Genomic DNA, 18,925 nt, shown 5'->3' with positions numbered 1-18,925 from the left:
CCAGCACCACCATTGTCGACCACCACCGCCACCACCTCCGACCACCACCACCACCACCTCCGACCACCACCACCACCACCACTGATACTACGTAATTGCACCACCAATACCAACCACCCTACCATCCAACACCACCACTGTCGACCACCGCCGACCAAAACCAGCACCACGACCGCCCACCACCACCACCTCCCAAAAATACGATGAAACCAATTTTGGTTTCATCATAAATAAGATGAAACCGATTTTGGTTTCATCATAAATACGATGAAACCGATTTTGGTTTCATCTTGGTTTCGTGAGAAATCACCTGCAAGAAATTTTTTAAGAGGTATTATACATCTTCATGGATAGAAATACATTGTTGAAATACGATGAAACCGATTTTGGTTTCATCATAAATAAGATGCAACCATAATTGGTTTCTGCGCTTCAACAGCAATACCACCAGTTATGTCTCAAGACCCATTACTCAGCTTCACCTGGTATATCTTTCCATCTAGGTTTACAGGCAATTCCTCATTGTATTGCAGCACTTCATTGCACCTGCAAATACAAATTCACTTCAAATCCCATACCCACTGCATTACTGCCTTCCATTTCAGTTCAAGCTCATACCTGAACACCACAAATGCTCCATCTCAGGCTCATTTTGATCTTCAACTGGACCTGCAATATCCATATTAATTCAACCAGCGCAACACCAGTTCCTCCATGGATTCTGATTATCACCAGCTGCAGTTCATTATCACCACCAACATAGGCATCTCAGTTCTTCTCTACACTCTCAACCTGCAACTGTACTTAAAAACCATTCTCAAGCATCAGCTCAAACCATTCTTCATAGAGAACCAACTCAAAGCCAACACCAGTACCACCTTCTCTATAATATTAACTTCAGCTGCAACCGGAGCTTACTAGCAGCATCAAATGAAACTCGTCACAAGACCCTGTCACTGCAATAACCATATCAAACCCATCACTGCAATAACCATATCAACAATACCAGCAGCTACACTTGCACACTGCCAATCTGAAAGCAGCGGCAGCAACATCTCCTAGCTGACTCTACTCAGCTCCACAATCCAATTCACCACCTGCAATTGCTTCCCATTTCAATTCTAGCCATCATTTTTCTCTATTAAACCTTCTTTTGGACCCTCTCCTTCACCTAATTTCAGAATCAGATTCCAATGTTTCCAGAACAGTTTCCTGTTTCCCTTCTTCCTGTAGTAAAGAAGTTTCATCAACTTTATTCATCCCAAGAGCAGTACTTAATGTCTCCATCTTTCTCTCAACATCACAACAACACAGATCCATGCTCTATACAACAACATTACAGCAACACAGATCCATGCTCTATGCTACAACACATATTATCAACTTCCAGGACCACCATTGCCGACCACCGCCAACCACCACCGACTAAAACCAGCAACATCGCCAACACCCGCCGACGACCACCACCACTGACCAAAAATTAGATGAAACCAATTTTGGTTTCATCATAAATGCGATGAAACCGATTATGGTTTCATCATAAATAAGATGAAACCATAATTGGTTTCATCAGAATTTATCAGTAGCTGCACTTCATTTAAGCTTCATTTCTTCTCTAGTTTACAACATCATCTGCTGTAACTCAGCTCTACTTTCATCCTCCGTCTATCCACAACAGCACCATCTGCTTCATTGACCATTTCAACTTAAAATCAGATCCCTCTTTTTAACTCATCAGAGATCCTTCTAATTTGACTAAATCGTCTGTTGGTTAAGGTACATTAAACGATATCTTCATTAGTTAATCAAACTTAAGAAACTTCTGAAACTCGTGCTTGAAAAATATAGACCTACAACTATTTTTCAGTCAGAGAAGAATAAAAAGAGATAAGCAGATACAAGATAACTTTGTTTTTGTTTTAAGGATATGCAAGTAACTGGCTCTACTATAGAATATCAATATTCGTAACATACTGCGGGTTCCATTGATGTGCACCTCAGATACTTGAAACCTATGCCAACGTACACTGAGAATGCTAAAACATCTACCATTCATTAACTTGCGTGACCTAGACAAAATAAGAATCCTACAGTTTCCTCATAACTAAGACAATTACGAGATCACCAATTCTATATACTCAAACAGATGGATTAAAATAAAAAAGCAGGTTATATATACCTCAGTTCTTTCGTCACGCATCATATTAATGGCAACAACCTCAATAATATTTGCTAGATAAGCTCCTACCATCCCCTCTGCCATACTAGCGACGGCCATATAATCTACATATTCAGCATTGTCTGTCATCGTCTTCTTATTAGATTTCCACTGCTCCAGCTGAAGTTTATAATGTGCTTGAAGTTTAGATTTCCACTGCTCCAGCTGAACCATGGCAACAACCACCATTTCCTTGTCATCTACAGCTCCACATTCCATCACTGCGACACATAGCTTCTTAACCCATTCACATCTCCATAACCTCCACCTGCATCATTTCAGTTCACAAGCCAATGCCATTATCTTCTTTATCCTGCATACCAACCAACACAAGGCTTCAACTGGTTTAAATCCTACCATCAATCCATGGCTTAACCTGCAATTCCAGTCCTTGCGCTAGAGCTAACACCACCAGACAACTGCACCTACATCTCTGCCATCAGACCACAGTAACAACAGCAGCATCAACATTACATCTTCTTAAACACCAGTTCTCAACACAACTTGCACTTCTTATTCAATTCCTTCTCTTCACTTCCATGACCACCTCACTGAACTGTAGTACCACCAATCCATCGTCACCTGCAATTTCAATAGCAGCTGAGGCATCAATTCAGTCAACACACAGCACCAAAAACTCCATTCATCTTCTTCTCATTCTTTTCTCATTTGAATATGCCCAGCAACATCATCTTGCGACTCCTAAACCCATCTCAAATCGAATCGTAGTTTGCCAAGTTCATTAATGCATCATTTCGATCATCTACAGTTCCATTTCCGCTTAACTGATTTCATTATCACCAGCAGCCACAGCAGCTCATCTTCGATTTCTTCTCATCTCTGTTTCATAATTCCACCACCATCATTCTTCAGATCCATCCTCAACACCAGCGGCCTCATTCATTTCTCGAACTGACAGAAAATCCCTAATTTTTTCTTCAAGAGCACCAACACAAACCCTCAATTTATCCAGATCCCCATTTCATTTCATCCAAAACTCCACAACTGAATTCAACAGAAGCTAGCAGAACCCATCTTCACATCTTCTCAATCTAACTCAACTCTGAGTCAATTTCTGAATCAACCCCAGGCGAGATGCAGATCCAATTTCTTGCAATCTCAGATTCAACCCATCTTGAATCTTACCAAAGTCCATCATCTCTATCTTACCCTTTTCTCATCTCCCAATTCTCGATCTATTTCTCGATCAACAACAACGATATTTACTCTCAATTTCAGGTGATAAAACAGCGGCAACTGCTGCTTCTTCTTTTCTCAGTTTTAGGGAAATGAATAAGAGAAAACGTCTCTCGAATTCTTCATCTCTCGAATCAGCGTCGTTCTTCTGGTGCAGTTCCATTGTTGCTGATGGTGATGATGGTGGTGGGAGAAGGAGACAGAAGAAAGAAGAAATCAGAGAAGAAGAAGAAAAGGTCGAAGGGTATGTTTGTCTTTTTTAAAAGTAACAAAAACTAAATTTACACATTATTATTTGGCTTGGGGTTTTTGTCCCAGTTTTGTTTGAAACGGTTTTTATTTATTAAAAATAATATGACCAGTTTTTTCTTATCACTAGTTTGTTCACCTAGGGGTTTTGTCACTAGTTTTGATAAGAAAAACTGTATGTCTAATTCCAGTCGTCGTTTTACTCTTCTGTTGCATTTTTAGTTGTAGGGACTCCCGAATATCCTTTATTTTCAGCTAATTCTGCTAGCGCGAGTATATCTTCGAAGTATTCATCTTTTCGATCATATGACTCTACTGATGTTTGCATTTCTGTAGGCACCTCCAATTGTCCACTATTTCCAGCCAATTTTGTTACGGGAGTTACCTCTTTGCAGCATTCATTAGTTTCATCTTCAACGGGTATCTCTTGATTGTTGTTTGAATCATGTAGAGACACATAAATTCCAACTTTCAATTTGTATATTATGTTTAAATTGTGTATGTTAATAAATAAACTTTTCACTTTAGAGTTGCATGTTCCATCTTTTTCACTATGTATTTGGCTTCCAGTTCATAGTTAACAGGATAAATATTCAGCACAGAGAAAGTGTTGTAGTCGAACGAATTTTGATTTAGTTGCACTTCGAAGATAAACGACAATCCTATTGAGTCCCATATTTCGATCACGTTTTCAGCCCGATTTACCTGTCAGATAAATTATTTTTTTCAGATAAGTCGCATTCACTATTATAAAATTTGGTATCAATTATTTAGGTTTACTGTCATACCTCAATGTCAATTATGCTGATTTCATAAGTTTTGATACTCTCACATTATCCAGGAGTGGTTCTGTTGTTTGTCCTAGCACGATTATAATGGTTGTACCTTTATCGTCTTTTACTTTCAATTCAAGTTTGTACCTCGGTACTGGTCTGTCTACCTTTCTTTTGCAGGTTTCGCACCATTTATCTGTATTTTTGAATCGTCTTTTTGTTGCATCACGGGTATGCCATATAATACCAGGTTGATCCTTTTACAATATCAATCACCGTTGCTTTGAATGTGAACGTCGTTCCCTGTTTATATCAATATAAACTCAGCATATGCTACCGGATCGTTACTATACGATATCAAATCAAAGCAATTTACTCAGTATGGTTATCCTGTGGTTGAAAAGCAATTATTCCATGTTTTTTGCATTTTTTGTTTCCATATCGAAGACAACTGGTTTTGTTGATCCTTCGTATCTGTATTTTTAATCTATTTAATCCACATTTGTGCCCGTGCTACGCATCAGGCATCTTTTCTTCTTTTAATTTGACGTACGCGGGGATTCGCCCCTTTCAGTGGCGATGCATTTCTAATTTAGTGTGCGCGGGGATTCGTCCCACCCCGTAACCATGCATTTTTTTATCTTGTGTGGTGGGATGAACACATTAAATAGGTGGAGAAAAGATAGGAAATATGCGCAGATTTTTTTTTTCTTTTAATTTTGCGGAAAATATGTTGTCTTTTTCTTCCTTTTAAGTACTCCACTTTCGAATTGAATTTGGACTTCAATAAAATTTTGTACACAACAGGTTTTCCTTATTCTCCTTTATTTTTTAATACCGGATCCAAACTGTAGCTGATATCAATGCAGAAAGCCTTTGCATATGGGGGTTTTTTACCATGCGCAAGTGATTAGTTAAGAACTCTAAGAATAAACACTAAGAACTATTAAAAAAACACACATGACAAATTTCATATCGGCAGTACTAAACCATAATTCGTATAACCCATGTTTTAGTTTTAGAAGATTACAACAAAAACGCGCGCCTTATTACTTTTCCCTTACTGAAAAATGCACCACTGTGTATCTCATACAATTTACATTATGGTCTTGTTTTTATATTTTCCTTCCTTACTTTGATATCGTTGTTGGATCCTCCAACTTTGCACTATCAGGAAAGTTATCCTCCAATGGTACCCCCAGTTACCCTTTAAAGTGCATTAATTGTAAATGACGACAAACAATTGATAACCGGTCAGGTCAAGGTTTTTTCCCCATCCAGTTCCCAGTATGCCAGTGGGAACTGGGAAGCATATTTCAAAGTCCCTAACGGCGTTCTTGCTTCTTTGACCATGCTGAAACTCTACATGGTTTCATCCCAAACCCAAAATAGATCATCGTAATTGATCTAATAAAGGTACCGCAACTGTATAAGAATATTTGGCAACATAAAACCCATAGTGCACATTTAAAGAGAAATGATAAAGATTACCAAGATGCACTATTCACCTGCAATGCTCCTTTTTATCACATCAGAACAAATATGCATTGTGCTTAGGAATGTTTTATAACATTATGATGTAAAAAAGTACCAAATGATCATGTTTCAAGCTAAGTTTCAGGTCAGAAATCTCTGTGGTTGGAGAAACTCATTCTCTATATCAATGTTCCAGTGATTCGAACTACCAACTAATATAAGTATATAACATTGTCGGAATCACAGGCAACCTGGGGCGCCGTTGATGACCAAGCATGTGCCTGAGGTGTTTTCGTCGGAAAATGTAAAAAACCATGTGTTCCAATTAACGACTGACTGACAAATTCGAAGTGTATGTGAAGACAAATAGTAGTTCAATGAATTGGAAAGTTCAAGGGGAAAATTTTCAATGGGATTTTTGGGAACAACCCCGTGAAATGCATGAACCAATCCGTGTTCAATTTACTATGAGCTTGAGAGGGAATAAAAAAGGAAAGGTTCAAAATAGCGTACACAATATAGGTTTCTCAGCTTTTCATCGAGTAACAACACGCCAGAACTGGTAACACAGATCTGGCATGGTTTCCTTTTAGCAATTTCAGTTATCCTGTTGACTGCCATATACGTGGTAACGAATTACCAAAACATTACATCCACTCGATCATTACAAAATTCAATACCGAAATAGTTTCACGACATTAAGAACAAATTACGTAATTCTAGCAGTTCCTACCTATGAATCTAGCTTATCTAGAAGTAGTGAGGAAAGAAATGTTGCTGTGATCTTTGAAGGGTTTAAGATGTTGGAGTCTCCAAGAGTCTTCTGGATTTTAAACAACGCCATGATTGGAAGGTTGTTTTTTTTAACAATTTTTTTTATGTTCCTTTTTTTCGGTGTGTCAACGATTTCCTTTTTTAAGTGTTTCACGGTTTTCTTTTTTAATTTATTTAACGGTTTGGATGTGAGTTTTGTCCACCCTTACTAAAGTACAGTTAAATATAGGTATTGTGTATCTACTTTTTTTCAACACTGTTACTGACAGACAGTTAAGTATTTGATGTATCCAAATTGTAACCAAATTTTAATTATTACAACCAATAGAGTTATGCCAAGTGTCCTGACCATAACTTCTGCATTAGAAAAGACCTTTCTAGGCCAATAGGAAGCGAGAATTTCATCACCGTTTAATGTGAGAGCTTTATTTGTCAAGGCCTTTAAGAGGGAAGATTTTAAAATTTGTTACTCACTGTCCTAAAACGGACTACGTTCCCGTCGTTTCTAATTCGACTCGGTGTGTTTATTTGAACTAATCATGGAAGTGACACTAGCTTCTTTCTACCCAGAACCTAAACCAGATGAACTGAACAATGATTAATTTTACAGTTAGCAATTGAGATTGTAAAATGCCATGATACGAACACCAAAATCAGTATAAAAAAGAAAAAGATATCGTGATATAAGTCCATAATTTCTTGCATCATAGGTGTAGCTGCATCTTGAGATCCTAATGGCCATGGTTCACAGCATCAGAAAGAGCGGTTGTGAGGAAGAGCTTTTCTATCAAAATCATTGGTTTAACTTCATTCTTTAACTGCTATGAGAGAGATTTGCCTTATCAAATTCTCATATAGTAAAACATTAGCAGGGGTTTAGTCGATTGAGATTTGTGGTGATATTGAAAGAATTTTAGAGACTTCTAAAATCTCTTGTTAGTTAATAGAGAGTTCTTCAAAATCTCAAACAATTTTTGTTATTGGATCGTCAATTTCTAAAAGTCTTCAGAATTCTCTGTTACTGGATTTGGAATTTGAAACAATAACTTATGGTTGTGAGAGACTTGTAGAGACTTTTATTATAAAACATACCATAAATTGCTAAAGAAAAAGTCTCTCCTAAGTAGGTGATATTTTGAGAGACTTTGTTCTTTCTCTTTTCTTTACCGATTAAATATCAAAATATTAAAACAATAACCAAATAAGCTACAATTAAATTCATAAAAAAATGATTTTTCTTTGTTGTCTTCCAAAACCTAATAAGTTTACTAGAGATTCAAATCCCTTCTATTCGTCTCGTTTTGATTTTATTGTAAAAATATTTTTATATATTATTAAAAAAAAAATCACCTTCATAAATTGCAAATTTAAAAATATCCATCTTCTTCAACTACAACAGCGATGGTCGGTAACCTCGCAACAAGCTGCACACCGACCCACTTTTGAATAACAATACCTATCCTGTGGAAAATAAAATTCCTAAGTTTATCATTGAAATCATGACTGACTATGCAACATCTCAATCTTTTCAGGAAATTGTAAAAATGGTTACAATTTCTGTTAGCCATGCACGGACTAATACATTTTCATTAAAATATGCATATATTCATTTTATAAAATAAATAAATATATTGCTTGTCTCATGTGTGTAAGATGAAATTCATATATGTTTTATTGTCTCAATGAATCACCATAATTCCTTAAAAATCATTCAGAGAGTCTCTCGAAATCTGTACACTCACGAATAGTCACCCAAAATCTCTTGCACAAAAAGTATCTGAATGTCTCTGCTAATCCCAATTGACTAATCCCCTATAATTATCTTCAACTTGTAACGAAGTAGGGGAGGATGTATAAAATTGATCAAGGTACATTATATGGAAGTTTTAGAATTAGGAAAAGCTTTAGTCTTGGTCCTTCATATATTTAGAATGAACTGATTTACAAGTTATACTATCACTATATATATCATACGGGTTCTGAATCTAAGAAAATCACATTCAGTAATAAAGTTTTATTTTCTAGTTGCAACACCATTAATCTCCATCACCCAACTAAATCATGTTTTTCTTATTTAAAATTCGTCACACACGAATTGGAGAGATTTTTGCTAATATGGCTAGGTCATCAGCTACACTACCAGTGAAACTTGAACACTATTAGGTGTTCGGTGTGGATGTTACGAATTATACAGTAAATACTATCCGCGTCCAAACGGAGGATGATAAAGTATAGACCCGAAGGTTCAAGTGATCGCGAAATGGGTGTGATAGTGGGTGGTAAAAGGATGCTGTCAAATTCTAAATAAGTCATACTCTTCTCATTCATTCTTTTCGCAATATAAATATTTACAGGACTTGGTTAACACGAAACCAATACTTAGTTCTCAAGACTTTAAATCCTACTTAAAATATGAATCTCCAAAATATATGTTCTCTTATATTGTTTGCTAATACCCTCCCTTAAGATGGAGCATGAAGATGTAGAATGCCTATTTTGGACAAGAGAAACTTAAACAGAGCTTTCCCTAGCGTCTTTTTGAAATATCAGTTAAGTTCACTGTTGTAGTAATATACGGGGGTGATATAATCTTTCCATGTTATGGCATCTCTGTGAAGATGACAAACTACTTATATATGTTATGTTCTTTCATGAAAATACTGGATTTTGAGCAATATATAATGCTGATTGACTATCACAGAAGAGATTCATTCCATGAGTATGATGAACTCCTAAATCACCAAGTAACTGTTTCAGCCACTTTAATTCACATGTTGCCGCTGCCATAAATCTGTATTCTACTTCTGCTTACGACCGACAAATTATATGCTGCTTCTTAGTTTTCCAAAACACAGTCGAGAAACCAAGAAGTACAAACCAACCTGTTAAAGAGCGTCTTGTTAATGGAAAACTTTCCCGATATGAACCACACCATCCTTTTAAACTAAAAACACTATATAATGCAACAAAATTCCTTGTCGTGGACTCTTCTTCAAATATATAACCACAAGTGCTGCTTCCCAATGTTCCACTCTTGCTTGTTGCATAAATTGTGACAAAATATGCACTGACTATTTATAGACACATTTTTGTGTCTAATTTGTCTCGATTCTATATATTGATAGTGCTCATTTTTGTACTTATTATGGTGTTTTATGTGTGTGTAGGTATTTTTAGCCAATAAACATTTTTGGAAAAATCGGTTCGAAAAGTTGCGTGGGGCACCCTCGGAGGACACTTGCTATTCGGACCCCTCAAATGGATAAGGGGTGACTAATTACTAAGGGACATCCATTTCCAGGCATCTGCTAAAGGGAGACCAGCACATGATAGGGGGAGGACATCTTCATCGTTTTAAAAACTGAAATTGGCGGGAAATTTTTGCATGCAACTGGCAGAGTTGGGGATTGATTTCGAAGGTGTTTTAGTGAGATTCAAACGCCAGAATTGATTGGGCTGGACATGATTCGACTAAAAAAGCTTGGTATAGTCGTTTGTTTGGATCGAATTGGGCTAGAAACCGAGTTGGAGCTAAATAGGGAAAGTGTTTTTACACGGACCCTATTGAGATTATTTTTAGAAGTTCTAGAGAGACTAAAGACCTAAAAATCTTTCCAAAGATACATATCTATGTAAGGAAGAGTTTGATATAAGTTGGAAAGCTCAGAAACGCGTGAAACAATTTTGGGAAGAGAGTATTGTCGTAACTGCCAAGAAAAGAAAAGAAAAGAAGAGATTTCGAGAAGTTTTGGGGAGATTAAATCGCTCTGTTGGCTATATATAAGTTGTTGGGAGTTCATAGAAGGGAGTCGAGAGTTTGGGAACCGGAGGAGGGCCAGAGAAGAAGAAATCAGATTTCGATCAAACTCTGTTTCTGCTGTTGCTGCTGCTGCTAAAAAACACGAAGAACGAACGTCTGAAGACAGTCGTTCTTCAACAGTGTTTACGACAAAGTTGTGGGGGTCGCAGCTGCAGTCTCAACAACACTTCATATATATCGTTCTTCTTGTAACAATGAACAACGCCTTCGCAACAGTTATTTCTGTTGCGATTTTTCTGTTCAATTGTTTTACTCCCTTTTAATCAACTTTTGAGCTTTATACATGTATTTTGAGATCATGATTAATATGAGGAGCTAAAACCCAACACTGGGATGACGGAGGAAACCCTATTTTACGCATGTTGTAATTTTAATAATTCTTTATGACTTTTTGCGCTTATTTTAATTGATTCATGATTTTCACTAATTAGTTGTTATTTCGTTTGATGGTGTATGCTTAGACGTAAGAGCTTTTGATACACCATGCTTGTGATTTACATATAAAGTTTTAAAAATCTATTTTTGGCAAAGAATAAGAGTCCATATTTTTAATATTTGAGCTATAATTGATTGGAGTTATTAATTGAGTCACATGAAAGGAATTTGGTGGAATCCTGAATCTCAGTACCTCTCGATACTGTGACAACTTTCCTTGTACATATTATATTAAGTCTAAAATCGAATCTCAACAAGTCCGAGAAACGAACACTTTACTTACCACTACAAAACTACATCAATTTTTGGCGCCGCCGACGCGGATTTGTATTAGGTTTTAGGTTTTAGATTTATTTTATTTCTTTTAGAATTTTTGTTCTCTTTTACGCCTTTGGTATTTTTCGATTCTTTTCAGATTGGAGCGAAGCTACAAGGAAAGAAAAAAGTACTATAAAAGGAAAGCATCACCAAAGAAGGAAATAAGAGAGGAATCCGAAAGGAGTGAAGAAGAATATTTTGTGTATAGTTAGTTATTTTGTTTTATTTTTAGAAAACGTAAATAGGGTTTTAGGTTTTGTAATTTTTCTTTTTATTTGTGGACACTTTTTGGACTTTATTTTTGGACTGGAAATTATTTTTTAAAACCCTACGGAAGGGTTAAGATTAAATATAAACTGTTTGCAGGGAAGGACGACAGTTACGATACTGTCTCGGCCCTTCGGGTTCGTACACTGACATCGGAGTCGGTGGCCTGAGTCGACTTCAACGGTTCATCGCCCGTCTGGTACGGGAGGTAAGACTCTATCCACCCACGAATCCCCTGTCAGTGGGTTTTATTTTGTGTGACAACTCACACCCCTGCAATAGAATGTCGAGCTGGTATTACAATAGCCAATACAACGAATATCCTACTGAGTTTCAAAATGGACGTTACTACTTTGACCATAGTGTGAATAGTGGTTTGGAACATCAACCTTTTCAAGGTTATGGCTCATACCTTGATGAGCCCAATTACTATCCACACACGCACCGGTCATACGAGCAAAATTCTTATATTTCTCCTTTAGAAGAGTCCCTCAGGAAATTAGAGGAGTCGACACGTAAGTAAGCTGAGATGAATAAATTAGTTTATGACGAAATAGAACTTTCTATAGAGGAATCCTTCAAGTTGATAGCTGAGACGAACGAAAGAATTGCTCGAAATAATCTTAATTTCCAATACAGTGATTGCAATAGTACCCTTGAAAATGAGGATAGTAATTTTCATAATCAAGATGACGAGGATAAAATTGATAACACTACTTGTTTAGATGAGGTTCAACCATTTTCATGTTATTATAATGATGATTATGATGAGGATAGTGTTGAAGAAGAATTTGAAATAAGTATGTATAGCGATCAGGAATTTGTTACTCCAATTGAGCTTAATAATAATATTATTTCTAGTTCAAATCCAAATCATTTTAATAACTATTCACCTATTCAAAAGGACGAGGATTTGACTAGAGATGCCCCCGTTTTAGACGATGTAGTATTTTCTTTTGATTACGAAGCCGATAATGGTTTAGAGGAACGAGTTTTATTTTGAGAAAAATATTTTAGAGTCTAGCAATTTAGAAACAATAGTATTAGACGAATAAGATGAACTCGTAGAGCATTTAAACATGTGTGAGGAGGCATCATCTGAGTATAACCTAGAAGAAGCAATTGACCATTTTCATGATTCTGATGATCTAGAAACTAGGGAAATTGTAGCTAGTCTATCTAGAGACACCCAAAACTCCAAGTTTGGGGGTGATTATCATTCTCCATGTGATTTAACTCTTAGAAAGGTCCCTCACTTGGGTCTTGACATATCTGCCTCAACCATTTTACAAGATTATCTTCATACACGTTTTCCTGAACCTAGTGATGTCCATAACGAAGTTCAGTTATTAGAAACCCATCCTCTGGTTGATGTGGTTGAACCAGGCTATGATACCCAGATTGACTTTTTTTCCCCACCAAATACTTTTCTTCCAAATATGGGAATGTATGATTTTCAAATGTGTCGAATATTAAGTTTTGAGACTAAGCCTAAGTACTTTAGGAAAATAGAACTGACACATTTGCTTAAGATTGACCGCCAGTTTCATTGTGGTCGATTGTGTGAGTCAAATCTAATTGACTTAGAGGATCCTCAATTATTCAGGTTATTATTATGTGCTTCTAAGTTTTTTCTTGAGTTTTTCCAGACTCTAATACTTGAACCAGATCTTAGCTTTGAGGAATTCCAACCCATGAAAATATTTTATTTGGACCTAGTTATAGAACCTGAACCTGAACCACAACTAGATGTAGCTGGCTTAAACAGGAAACTAGACAAGGATGTGCTTTATTTGCTTATTTTTTTGACAGGTTGCAGATTCCTTTTATTTGTGATAGCTCTATTTGGTTTTGATGACCCACAGAAATTTCGGTTATTAGTTTATGATTCCATGAGGTGACTAATCATCTATTAGTCTGGCTGAAGACGTTAAACTTAGCACTTCTTGGGAGGTAACCCAATTTCATGCAACACGATAATATTTTTCCTCAACTCTTTTGCTTCAAATGGTAACAGTTTCTCCTTGTTCATGCTTTTAATTTTATCTTTAGAACATTGAGGACAATGTTAGATTTAAGTTTGGGGGTATGGGAGAAACTTTTTAGTTGCAGTATAAATAAACTCCAGAGCCTAGAAATTTATGTTTACTAAGGGTGGCACTAACTAATCTAAGTGGATGGAAGCATGCTGGTTATAGGAGTTGAGGAACCAATCTGATTAGATGGCAACATCTAAAGAGTCTATTCATAAAAGCACAGAGCTCAGGTGTTAGAAATAACATGATAGTTTCACCATATCTCGTTGAGTCTTTTTCACTTCTATTTTTATTTTGTTTTTGTTTTTAAACTATGTTTCTCTAAGTGATTAGGTGTGGCTCACGATTCAAGTTGTTACCAATGCTAGGGTGAATTAGAGTGATTGAGATACAAAAAAAAAGAGAAAAAGAAAAAAAATAAAAAAAAGAAAAAAAAAGTTGAAGAAAAAAAAAATGAGACCAGACCACCAGACCAACCGGAATAAATTTAATAAAGTCGACCACTGGTACCCTTGTATATGCCAGCTGAGTTGACATAGAGTTAGGATTATCGACCACTGGTTCCCTTGTATATGCCAGTGTGTTGATATTAGTCAGACTAGTATCTCAATCCATTAGGATAGGTTCATTTTGGCGGAGGCCTTCAGACAGATACGGGAAACGCCGTTCACTTAGTAAACATCAAAACCATCTATTTTTTTTCTATATATCCATCTTCTTGATCTATCCATGTGATTAGTTTTGACTCCGGATATTGATGTCCATTGTGCGACTATCTGAGTAGAGCTCTGTCACTTTATATGAATTTTAGTATGCTTGAGTGCAAACTCGTATACAACAATTGGAATTTCGCATCAGGTACTTCCTCCTGTAGTCAATAAGTATGCAAACCAAGGAGATTCTTTAGTGCCTTCCAAGGTTCTGTGTAGATAGCTAAAGTCTGGAGTACACGTTTTGTGGGCATATCTCTTGTAAGCCCTCCCAAGACTATAACTCGGTCACTAGGGCCACCTAGGGGTTTAAAGGCTTATTGCATACGCTAAATGCAATCGACGATGCCTGCGTCAATGAGTTAGGATTTTTATTTTATTTAATTTACTCGAGGACGAGCAAATAATAAGTTTGGGGGTATTTGATAGACACATTTTTATGTCTAATTTGTCTCGATTCTATATATTGATAGTGCTCATTTTTGTACTTATTATGGTGTTTTATGTGTGTGTAGGTATTTTTGGCCAATAAATATTTTTGAAAAAATCGGCTCGAAAAGTTGCGTGGGGCACCCCCGGAGGACACTTGCTATTCGGACCCCTAAAATGGAGAAGGGGTGACTAATTACTAAGGGGCATCCATTTCCAGGCAGCTTCTAAAGGGAGACCAGCACATGATAGGGGGAGGACATCTTCATCGTTTTAAAAACTGAAATTGGCGGGACATTTGTGCATGAAACTGGCAGAGTTGGGGATTGATTTCGAAGGTGTTTTAGTGAGATTCAATCGCCAGAATTGATTGGGATGGACGTGATTCAACTAAACAAGCCTGGTATAGTCGTTTGTTTGGATCGAATTGGGCTATAAACCGAGTTGGAGCTAAAAATGGAAAGTGTTTTTACACGGACCCTATTGAGATTATTTTTAGAAGTTCTAGAGAGACTAAATACCTAAAAATATTTCCAAAGATACATACCTATGTAAGGAAGAGTTTGAGATAAGTTGGAAAGCTCAGAAACGCGCGAAACAATTTTGGGAAGAGATTATTGCCGTAACTGTCAAGAAAAGAAAAGAAGAGATTTCGAGAAGTTTTGGGGAGATTAAATCGCTCTGTTGTCTATATATAAGTTGCTGGGAGTTCATAGAAGGGAGTCGAGAGTTTGGGAACCGGAGGAGGGCCAGAGAAGAAGAAATCAGAGTTCGATCAAACTCGGTTTCTGCTGCTGCTGAAGAACACGAAGAACGTACGTCTGAAGATAGTCGTTCTTCAACAGTGTTTACGACAAAGTTGTGGGGGTCGCAGCTGCAGTCTCAACAACACTTCATATATATCGTTCTTCTTGTAACAGTGAACAACGCCTTTGAAACAGTTATTTCTGTTGCGATTTTTCTGTTCAATTGTTTTACTCCCTTTTAATCAACTTTTGAGATTTATACATGTATTTTGAGATCATGATTAATATGAGGAGATAAACCCCAACACTGGGATGACGGAGGAAACCCTATTTCACGCATGTGGTAATTTTAATAATTCTTTATGACTTTTTGTACTTATTTTAATTGATTCATGATTTTCACTAATTAGTTGTTATTTCGTTTGATGGTGTATGCTTAGACGTAAGAGATTTTGATACACCATGCTTGTGATTTACATCTAAAGTTTTAAAAGTCTATTTTTGGCAAAGAATAAGAGTCCATATTTTTAATATTTGAGTTATAATTGACTGGAGTTATTAATTGAGTCACATGAATGGAATTTGGTGGAATCCTGAATCTCAGTACCTCTCGATATTGTGACAGCTTTCCTTGTACATATTATATTAAGTCTAAAATCGAATCTCAACAAGTCCGAGAAACGAACACTTTACTTACCACTACAAAACTACATCAACTATGCAAGATCTGGTCTTGTGACTGAAAAATAAATTATCCGACCCACCAATCGTCTATATTTTTCCACATCATCTAGTATCTTGCATGTTTCCAATGTCAGGCGATGATTCATTTCTATTGGGAACTCTCCAGGTTTTCCTCCCAACAACCCAGTCTCCATGATAATGTCCAATGCATATTTCCTCTGGCATATGTAGAATTCTTGTTTACTACGTATCACCTCTAAGCCTAGGAAATATTATAACTTCCCCAAATCTTTCATTTTAAAACACTGTTCCAGGTAAGTTTTAAAATTTTATAGTGCAATCATATCATTGCCTGCCACAATCAAATCATCAACATAAACCAACACATTAAGCTGCATATTTCCCTTTTTCATTGTAAATAGAGAATAATCTTAATATGACTATTTAAATTCAATTTTTTTCAAAGTTGTTGATAACTTCGCAAACCAACACCTAGGTGCCTGTTTTATACCAAATAATGGATTCTTCATTCCACAAACCATATTAGGATTTCCCTTAACAAATACTAGAGGTATCTTTATATACACTTCTTCCTCCATATCACCATGAAGAAACACATTATGAACATCCATCATATGCACTTTCCAGATCTTAACTACTGCAACTGCTGGAAAAGTACGAAATGCTGCCATCTTTGCTACTGGTGCAAAGGTCTCATTATAATATAATACTTCAACTTGATGATTCCAAAAATTACCAATCTTGATTTGAGACGTATCAGATTTCCATTTTCATCACGCTTCTCTGTATAAATCCATTTACTGTCTAATGCCTTCTTTCCAGGTGGTAATTCCTCAAATTCCCATATTCCTCTAAGGATCGTATTTCTTCAGCCATGGATTTCTGCCAACCTGGATGCTTCATAGCTTCTTTGAAACTCTTGGGCTCATTTTCAGCAGTTATTGCTGCAAGATATTTTCTTTATGCTGCAGAAAAGTGATCACAACTAACATAATATGTTAAAGGATAAGGTGTACCTGAGGCCGATGATTGCATAGTTTGAGTGGAAGATGGTCTGTTTTCCTGTACCGAATGTATCACAAAACCATTGAGTTTTCTAGAAGAAATTTTTTCTGACGCCTGCCTTTACCCATCTCACTTATATTATTATCTACCACGACCTCAGCTGATGTATTACCTCCACCATATACCATTAAGATTAAGTGAAGCATCCTGTTTATTCTACTCTGGTTGTTCTTGTACACTTTCTTCTATTGCTTCAGATCCGAAATCAGGATGAGGTTCATCATCGCCTTGTATGTGCTATTATGATTCATCCTGTTGATGTTCAACAATATGCCTAGGAAACTACAATTCCTCTCCATATCATCATCACTCCAACATGCTTCTTCACTTGATGTAACAATATTTGTAGACTTTCCATCATTGATATTAATAAATAGAAACTGTCGTTTATAAAAATCCACATCCTTTGACATTAAAAACTGTTTTGTGTCCAAATTATAAACTTTCCATGTCTTTTTACCAAATGAATACCCAAGAAATACATATCTCCTTCCTCGATTTGCAAACTTATCACCTTTACTATTTTTGGTTATGCACATAACACAAACACCCAAACACTTACAACCGATCATATGGAGGAAACTTTCCAAAAATAATTTCCTATGGAGTCTTGCTATTAAGTAATGGTGTTGGTGATTGATTAATCAAGTATGCTGCAGTCAATGCAGATTCCCCCCAGAATTGTATTGGTAAATTAGATTGAAATCTCAAAGCTCTTGCTACATTCATTATATGATGGTGCTTTGTCTCAACTCTTCCATTTTGTTGTAGTGTACCAACACTAGATGTCTCAAATATTATCCCATTAATCTTAAAATACTCACGCAAATAATTAAATTATGTCCCATTATCACTTCTATCATATTTGATTTCCTTGTCAAACTAACGTTTGATAAGAGCAATGAGATTAAGAGATATCAATTCAACTTCAGTTTTGGTTTTGATCAAATAAATCCATACGCCTCTTGAAAAATAATCAACTATAGTTAATAAATAATGAGCTCCACAGATGAAGGTGTCTTGTAAGTCCCCCATAAATCCAGATGAACCAATTCAAATAAACAATTAGATTTACTCCGACTAACATGAAAATTACGTACTTCTACGATGCTTTGCTTGTGGACAAATATCACAAGCAATATTGTTTTTTCTAAATAATCTACTCACAACTAGTATCTTTTGCAAGACTTTCTCCGAAGGATGCCTCATTCTTCGATGCCACAGCTCGTACGGATCCCCACAAACTGCAAGAACTTTAACTGTAGAGGTACACCACGAAAAAAAAAATTCCATCTTGTCTCTCACCTACTCCAATCACCTTGCAATTGAATTTTCGATTTGTTCGAACTTAAAAACTCAATAACTGGTTGAAGTTGAGTTGTTTTCACGCCAACCAAACCAGTTCCATCTGCAGGTACCGTACCACATGTCTGTTGAGATGCTCTTGTTGTTTAAGTTATTGGACCGCACATGATTAGTACTACCATTACCACGGCCACCTCTACCATATGCAGAAGCAGAACGACCACTGTGACCACCATTCCTGCCACTTCTGCCATATCCTCCACTGTCACGAGGTATGTCTCCCAACCATTCATGATAGCCAATCAATTGATAACAACCATCTTCAGAATGTCCTTCTCGGTTACAATGTTTGCAAAACTTTCCAGCATCATAGGTATTCATGTTTACTCTTTGATCAGGCTG

Source organism: Papaver somniferum, chromosome 5 (genome assembly GCF_003573695.1).
Source record: "Papaver somniferum cultivar HN1 chromosome 5, ASM357369v1, whole genome shotgun sequence".
Classification (NCBI taxonomy): Eukaryota; Viridiplantae; Streptophyta; class Magnoliopsida; order Ranunculales; family Papaveraceae; genus Papaver; species Papaver somniferum.
The sequence above is the reverse complement of the archived record's forward strand: the minus strand, read 5'-3'. Positions refer to the sequence as shown.